Raw genomic sequence first — 8,973 nt, forward strand, 5'->3', positions numbered from 1 at the left:
ATGCCTCAGACCCCACTACTCGATTAATGCACCTCCCTTTTACAGTAAGAGGCCTCTTACTATCTACGGCATATCCTATCAAAGCTCACAGGACAGCAAATTTGGCCAATGCTTATGTGACAGTGCCTCGTAGAACATGCATGTTTTCTGTTGAATTGACACTACATCTCTGGTAGCCCCTTTAATGTCTGGAGGTAGGTGCATCATTTTACATTTAACCAGCAGTAATGTATAGCATTGCAAAAAAGGAAACAAGGGCTTAATCTCAACGCTGCATCAGCATCATTCATCATCTCACAATAGCGTTGTTGTTGTCAGCCTCTGCACAAAGATTTGGGTGGACCTGAAACGGACCTTTTTTTTTTCTTTTCATTTCCTCTCTTCCTTCTCTTTACTTCTTGAACTTGGATGAAGAAAGCACTGTTCTGGAAGATCCTAATTTGTCAGAGGCGTCGTAAAGGCATTAGTGTAAAAACCAGGTCTCTCAGCAAAATTGCCGTGCACACACGTACATTGTTTGATGCCGTTTTATGGATGGATGGGACTTGATCAGCAGCACCTGGTCCTTCTATAACACAGAACGTCAAAAGTGCACCTCAAGTTGGCTACGACAACCGCAAAAACCGCCGCCCTACAGCACACAAACAGTTCACAAACAGAGAGATAAAAGGTAACTGGGAAGTGGGTTATGGCGCTTATGTTACGGACAGAGCTACTGTTTGTATAGTGCCTGTTTCTAACACCAGCACACAAACAGCGTCAGTTCTTCCTTTTAGTGATCGGGGTTCATAGTTTGCGAATTGTTCTGTGTCCAAAAATTGTAAACACATTATATGTATTTAAGTAATATACGTACCACTTGCGCTTGACCCTGTCGAACTGCCTGCAGCTGTAACACACATGAAAACCAATCATGTCTACCACATTCCACAAAAGTCACAGGCTCAGTAACAGTGAAAGTTTCATGATAACGCGTCCGACAACGAGAAAAGTCAATCACGTTCATATGAATGACATCACTTGAACTTGTTTATTGTATTTTATTTATCTAGTTATTAATCATAGGTTAGGGGATACCTTACGTTGTACCGATTTCGTCTTTTGCTGCTAAGTTACTCACGCGCAAGAGTGACAGACCCGATTGGGAAACTACATAGACATTGTGACTTACTGTCGAAGTTGCTGGCTCGCTTTGTTCGTGGAACACTGTCGGAACGGCGTCAAGTTTCAATTCGTTCCTTTTTTGTGTCAATCCAAGTTGCACTTCCATGATGTTCTCATCCAGGTACACATTATCGGTGAAATGCGAGGAGCATACACGGACAGCATGAACACTCCTTGCTTTATCTGGATACCCGCTAGTGATGTAGCTGCTTCCAACTTTCGCTTCGTCTGGGGTCTGGCTGTAGCTGTATCCTTGGCGTGCGAAATCAAACATCGAGGTTTTCGAAGGAAGTTTTCCTGGAGTCGGGAACGCTGCGTCGGTTTCCAAACGACATCCCACGCGAAGGATGCAAGCGTAGCGATAGTATCCGAGTCACTAGAAAGTGTCACATGTGAATACGGGCAACGTGCCGGAAAAAAAACAAAGCAGCCCCAGACTTGGCGGCAGACGACAGCGTCCTTCACAGCGGATTAGCCAGATTCGACCTTGCGTCACGCGATGTTGTTGGCGCTGGCGCTTTCGAGGGTCAAAACGAAACCGGATCTTTTAAATTCGATTCCTCATCACCCGGTCCGTTTTGGAAGGAGAAAATTTGGCAAATAGCTCGTAGTAGTGTACCGAACACATTGGTATTGGATTCGTAACCACGGTTCCGGATGCGACAGTCCCTTTAAGTCGGAGTCCTCTCGTTCTTTCGTTATACAATAGAAAGTGCTCCACTGGATCTGCCTTATGCATGCTATTAGGGATGCTTTCCCATCAGTGCGCTGACCTGTAGGAATGTTGTCAGCATATTTTCATTTCTTGTTCGCTGCAAGTTTTTCTCATTGCTTTTTCTTTGCTGTCACAGCATATTATAATTACTAGTTTGTTCCTGGAGGGTTAAATATCCTATGGGCATAGATGTATTTGTAGGTTATACTCATGTCTCAATTGTATATGTGAGGAGTAAATAAGATAATTTTCCTCAGTGTCATTCAGCTGAACTGTGTTCATAACCTTTTAGTATACTTCTTAGTGACCACGTTTCCAAATGTCAACTAATAATTGAACCAAGATTGGGATTTAACACTTAATTAACTCTGTTTTGCTAAACGGAGTACTTGTAACTGATTCATTATCACGTCACCAACTAACATTTGCAAAGAAGGACTTGAGGGCTGACTTCAAGTATTATTAACCCTTGATCTGGGTTCAAAGTTAACCATGCACCATTGGTGTGCATAGTACTCCAAAATGGCTAAATAATTTATTGCATAAGTTCTCTGTTACTGTAATTGAGATGTACTTTTGTAAAGTACTTTAGACAGCCCTGCAAATTGAAACTGGCTTCAGTGTACACTACAAATGCATCGTAACATTTAATTGAAATGTAATGTAAGAGCAGAAGCAACATTTTGTCACAACTCAAACTATATCTTTCTTTTTTATTGTCCAGGGATTTAGGAAACAGAGTAGGACTTCTTGCCCTCTGATGTTTCGACGTACTTGATAGAGTTGTAAAACCTGCAACAAAATAAACAAGAGAAGTATAAACAGTTTTGTCTTTCCTTTTCGAATTTAACAAGCTAGTTATACTTTACCATTTGTTCACTTTTGTATTCTCTGTTGGTGAAAATATTACAGGAACAATAATGCTGCAGATCGAACCTGCACCTGTCATCTTGATGAAGATCAGAACATTTCTTCAGGCATGCTAAATGAGACAAAAGAAATGTACAATGAAGGTTGTACAAAAACAGCAAATCTCCGTCGACTAAAACTTTCTATATGTGGATGTTACCACATGGTGTAGTTTCCATCCAAAAGTAGGACTAGGCAAGGTTGTTTGGTAGGTTGTGGGCATGTTGATGTGCAACACCGTTACAGCACATCAATATTGATGAGGGGCAAACACAGTAGGCAGCGTGATGGCTGCAAACTCAATTGAAGATTTATTCAACAGAACAAGAAACCGAAAGCATGAGTATAGAGAAAGGCAGTGCCATGCAGTGTATGGTTAACCACATTAATCTCTGAGAAGGTGAATCGGAAAAGCAATAAAGAGAAATGACAGTTGCGTCCTAGATAGGGGAACTCTGCAAATTTAGAACTAATATGATGTGGTAACCTTGCATGGGTCACTGCAGCTCTCACACACATTGAACAATTCCAGTAGTGGGGCTTCAAAGACAACGAACGTTTGCTGTTTCACTGGGCATTCAAGTGTAGAGGATGCATCTCTAGAAAATTAATTAGCGTTCCTTAGTCATAAAGTCATAACTACATCTCAACAGGAAGTATTCTTGTACCCTTAAACAAGCTAGTAGTTCTGATCGGTTTCTTCTCCCCTTGTTGACGTCATACTAATGTTCTGCACCTGTCCAAAAACTATAAAAAAATGTCACAAAGTCTGCAACACGTAACAAATCTAGTGCTTCCATCTGTGGACTTTGCATACCTGCTTTCAGCTATTTCTGTCATGTCAACTTGAGTGCCTGGGTCACACACACACGAAGCAGTCTTGCGCCACTTCAACACTGGAAGGCCCCTAAAATTAAATTTGTTGATGTTGACAATGTTGAGTACGGGACAAGTAGGATAACATAATTGAAATAGAATACGTCGTCGCTATATTATAATTTATACATATGTGACGCCTGTACAGCTTGGGGCAAAAGTTTACGGAACACGGGCTTGGGACATTTCTCCATTTGAGCGACACCCTAGCAGCAAACAGAGGTGGACGCACACATTAAGAGATGGACAGAATAGCCGAACACCAGTTTCTTATTCGATATCTTCTTGATATGTAGCAGGGGCCGCTCCCATGAAGAAATACGCCAGTGCCGTGTTCCGTAAACTTTTGTCCCAAGCTGTACATACCTAAGACGTTATGTTGAACTCGTCACCTCGGTGAAGCAAAATCACTGGGTACTGAGTACCCGTGTGCTTCGGACGTCTTCGCAATTCGCCTTCTACGGCATCTTCGTAGTCATCGGCAGCAAAATGAGAACAGCACACACGACACAACTGCTACATCTAATAACCGAGTGTTTCGAACCACATTCGCTTTCGCGCACTCTCCTGTTGAATCTTGTGGTAGAAAACGCCCGCCGCCGATGGTGAATGAACATGATTTTTGCATCCCCGAACACCAAAACTACACCAGGCATATGTAGGTCTCTCGAACAATAGACACAACAACCACGAACATGTCATTCACTTCTCTTCGCGCGACCAACACGACCACCCACGACGTAAACAATAAACGCGATAACACAGGCGGCCTTGCAGATGGCGCGGCGGATCGTAGCTCGTAGCGGCGAAGTAGCTGAATGCTTTATTAACGTAAAAGCTATGGAAGTGAGCGTCATTTTTAAAATGGGGTTTAGCTGTAAGATAATGTGCTTCAGCTTTGTTCTCTACAAAATTAACTCTCACGTGGTAAGGGTTGACCAATCCCTGGGAGCCCTGGACCTGAAACCCAAGTTGCTCTTTTTCGCCGTTCGCTGGCAGCACCGTCCATGTTCCGGCAATCTTCAAAATATTTATACTTAAAAAATTTGCCGAATTGAGAAGTAATGCTTTCTGTATCTCATCAAACAACGATGTTGTGCACGACAGTGGGCAAAAATATGGGGGTTATTTTTCACTTTTTGGTCCCTTTAAAGATTTGTGAGCAATGATCAATAGGTCTGCCTCCTGCTGTTATGCCTATTGATCTCAATGGTTCACCTACACACTCGTTGGCAGCCCATTAATCCAGAATGGGAAATCGGGTGGAATATTTGCTGAGGATGATGGCGTAGTTTACTTTTGTGCTCAACTTTGCAGCCAAATTTACTAGATAAACCCTTACCATGCCCATGCCATCTTCTTTCCAGTAGTGGAGATTGTATGCCTGGAGAATGTAAGTAAGGGCCTGCACGCATAAGGGTCTGTTCAAAGTGAGTGTGGTGCATAGAGCCCATTTGTTTGTGACAAGGGAATACTTAAGGATATACGGCCCCAGAGCAAGCCAGTGCCTGTCTTCAACATTGCAGTGATTTCTTCTTACTATAGCAAGCTTGCAACGTGTTCGCGACTTGTCGCTCGGCAACATAAATTGTGGGTGCAGCAGTGTCTAACTGAGATTTTTCCAACGAGTGTTTAGATGAATCATTGATATCAATAGGCATAACAGCAGGAGGCAGACCTATTGATCCTTGCTCACAAATCTGTAATTATCCCTGCATATACCTACAAAACGAGAGTAATAATGAGAAGGCGTCTTCGTGCTTGTCACGAAATTGGTTACGGTGGAGCATAGGTGGGCATTTTCCTGCGGCCTCACTCATCCTCACCTCACGAAGCACAGACTTTATTGGCCTCACTCACCCTCACGAAATTTTCCTCACCAGTAACTAAACCTCAGTCGCCCTCACCCTCATATTCCATTTTATATTTTACCCTCACAAACCTCACCTCAGGGTCTCGGGATCCCGACAGGCCTCACCATCCTCATCCTCACATGCCTTCACCTCATGAGGCTATACACAACACTTATGACCTCACGTATCTTCACCTTATGAGAGTCCTCATCTTCACGTGTCCTCACCTGATGAGGGCCCTCATGTCCTCACCGCGCCTGAAGTACTTTCGCCTAATGAGGACCCTCACGGCCTCACGAGTCCTCATCCTCACGTGCCGTCACCTCATGATGGCCCTCATGATCTCACGTACCTTCTTCTCATGATGACCCTCATGTCCTCACGACCCCTCATTTTCACGAGCCCTCGCCTCGTGAATACCCTCATGGCCTGGTCTCATGGTCTCATACCCTCATGGTTGGCCCTCATGGTCTCCAAGTCACTAGGAGGCACATGAGCCTCAAAAGAACTTTCCGTCATGTTCACATGACACGTCGGCGTTGAACTACTGTGTCGGTAGTTGGCACTAATGATACTGCGCGGCATTAAACTGTTTATAGGGTTTCGTGCTGCGCTTGGATAAATTTCGTAACATTGCTAGCGTCACAGTGAGGTTTAACGTTAGTGTTTGGCATCACCAAAGAGGAGCCTGAACCCATCACCTCATCCGTGAGGTCCCTCACGAAAGGCCTTCTTGCCTCATTCGTGAGGTCCCACACGAAAGGCCTCACAGCCTCATCCATGAGGTTCCTCATAAAGGGCCTCACGGCCTTATCCGTGAGGCTCCTCACAGAACATGTTTTGCCCTCACGTATTGATGGCTTCACGACGACTGGCATCATGAGGGACAATGCCTCACGACTGTCCTCGTGAGGAACATTCAGCGTGGTCTGCAGTCACTCATCCTCACCTCATCGTCGTGAGGTGAGGGTGAGGCGTCTTCATGACGGTCCACATGAGTGCGGACGCCCAGCTATGCAGTGGAGACACACAGCGCAGGTCACCGTCATCCCTGGTGCACAGCCTAGAGAAGGTGGTAAAGCTTACACCCACTTATGCCACCCTCCCACTTGGTTACTATACAATGTGATGAGAAATACGCTCTTTCTTATCAATGCGTATCTTAAAAAATAAATAAAAATATGGCCAACCTGCAAACAGGTACGTTTGCTCTTCAATCCATTCCCAACAGACGCAGATTTCGTTCTTCAACCTGCATCAGTCGAGGCAACAAACAATATTTCAGTTAAAACAGCGAACTTTTATGCCAGCAAAGCTACTGCCAGCGCGCGAAAAGCGGCAAGCACCTCGACATGCCTTCACTTTTCTCTTTTCTTCTCAGCTGTGTGCGACCTCCGAACGGAGAATATTCAAACCCCTCAAGGACAAGGAAGAAGATCCTCAGTTCCTCGCGCAGGCCAAAAATGATTTCAAATGTGCGTATTACCGTAGAAGGTTTCCCTTGTGTTAAGACACGTTAAGAGTGGCATGCTTTGCCGTAAAATTTCGTGATATCTCGAAGCTAGCTTTTGGTCATGAACTCTGTTGTGTACCTGTACCAATACCAGATGCTGGTGATATTCTGAGAGTTATCGAGGTTCTTTGATGATGGATCTTCACCGACAGCGACAAAATGAGACAAAGGCTCCGTGCGCTGTACACGATGACATGTCATTTTCTCACTGCTGCGTATTCCATTCGCTACCGAACCGGCACGAAAAACCATATGGGCGTCTGCGTACTGCGCCTATACACACTCCACAGACAGCAGCGTAATTAATTTCGCCTTGATGGGGCTCGCGAATGAGATTCACCATCGCGATAGCTTGCTTATCTCAATGCGCCGCATCATCACTCATTTGATAGACGTCTTCTTTCTGTCGCACACTGATGCCTTTCGACTCCGCTTTGAAACAGCGTTCATTGAGTTTTCAACGTTTCAGCGCACAACCACTGCGCTGCCTTCCCAAGCAAGCATACAAGGCGGCCGGTGCATCCGCATAGTGGCACAGGCCAGCAGAGAAACACAGCCGCTCCCTTCCGCATCTACCTCCTCGCTCTCCAACAATCAGCTGCGTCCTTTTCCTCCTTGCGCTCTGCTCTTTAGTAGATCTAAATACGCCCCCGCGTGGGCCCTGTCTTTGAATGCGCGTTCGACAAAACGATCGTCTGGGCAGTACCGTTTGTGGTGCTGTCGCGGGAAGATTTTTTAAAAGTCAAATTTGCTATCTCCTCTTCTATAGCCTTTCTCCATTCGGAATAACTTTGCTTGAGCTTGGTGACTAGCAGCTCGGAACGCCTGGGCAGCGCTGACTGCGGACCACGTTGAGAGCATGGGCGAGTGACGACGCCAACAGTTGGAGGGCACACGTCTGCAGTCGCTGGCGCAACCTCCGACGGTTCTACTGGCGCTTTCGTTGGGTTTTTGCCCATCTTCGTCAAAAAAAAAAAAAGAAAAAAAACGCCACGGCTGACGAAGAAACGGTCGTTTTCTCTGCGCGAACCTACATTCTACTGTCTTTGAGTCCAGTTTGGACGGTCGACGCTGCTTCTTTATGACCCAGGGATGTGCATCCAGATGCCCTTATGTGGCCGCTACGGGATTATTTGCTAAACCATAGCTGGTCTGGCACCTGCCCGCCCACCGAGCTGGAGGAACACGTATTTCGTAATAACGGGAAGTTACAAGGGCGTCCGCCCAGAGTGTTTTGGGAATATCAGACTCTGTTTCCAGAGCTTTTACCAGACATGTTTCACGAAGGAAATAGAGATGACGTCTGCCCTTTGAAGAGGAGTTCGTACGGGTTACGTCAGTCTCCCAGGCAGTGGAATGTGAGGCTTTGCAAGTTTCTGGACAGCGTGGGCATGACCAGGTCCAAAGCGGGTCCCCGTCTCTATTTCGACAACCCCCATCTTCCTTCCATCCCCTCTCCTTCCTCTTTCCTTTTTCTTAACTGTTAGCTGAATCTATTCGTCCCCTCCCCCCTCCTTTGGAAATGTAACTGCCGTCACTATTCTGAGCAGGTAGATTGCTGTGGACTTATTTTCCTAATAAACGGCACAACTACCACCACCATCCTGTATGGTGACCGTCGTTTCCGTTGATTTGATGAAAAACGAACGGCGTATGCCATTTTTTGTTTGGGCAAAAATGGCGTATTGTTATCAAGTAAGAAAAAAAAAAGCGTACGCCCCCGTTTTCAGCAAATCAGGGGAAAGAACGATGTCACTGGGGATGATAGTTGGCTATGTGCGTGCTATGTGGTGAAGTTCATATTTAAGGGAGCTCCACGATCAACATTTATTTCAGTTCCCAAAAGTGGAACGACGTCTTCATTGCGTACCGCTAAGTGACGTGAGAGGCGAATTGTTATTGTTGTTGTACTGGTTTTATTGTTAAGCTTCCACCACACCGGC

The 8,973-nt window shown here is 45.4% G+C and overlaps 1 long non-coding RNA gene across 1 annotated transcript; it reads right to left on the reverse strand.

Moving 5' to 3' along the window:
* Window positions 1-524: 524 nt before the first annotated feature.
* LOC135399510 (uncharacterized) lies at window positions 525-1,335 on the reverse strand. The gene is made up of 3 exons (XR_010424316.1): window positions 1,172-1,335; window positions 857-889; window positions 525-568 (listed from the first exon to the last, which is right to left on the reverse strand). It is a non-coding gene; the product is annotated as an uncharacterized LOC135399510 (long non-coding RNA).
* Window positions 1,336-8,973: the final 7,638 nt, after the last annotated feature.

Source organism: Ornithodoros turicata, chromosome 7, assembly GCF_037126465.1.
Source record: "Ornithodoros turicata isolate Travis chromosome 7, ASM3712646v1, whole genome shotgun sequence".
NCBI classification, from domain to species: domain Eukaryota; kingdom Metazoa; phylum Arthropoda; class Arachnida; order Ixodida; family Argasidae; genus Ornithodoros; species Ornithodoros turicata.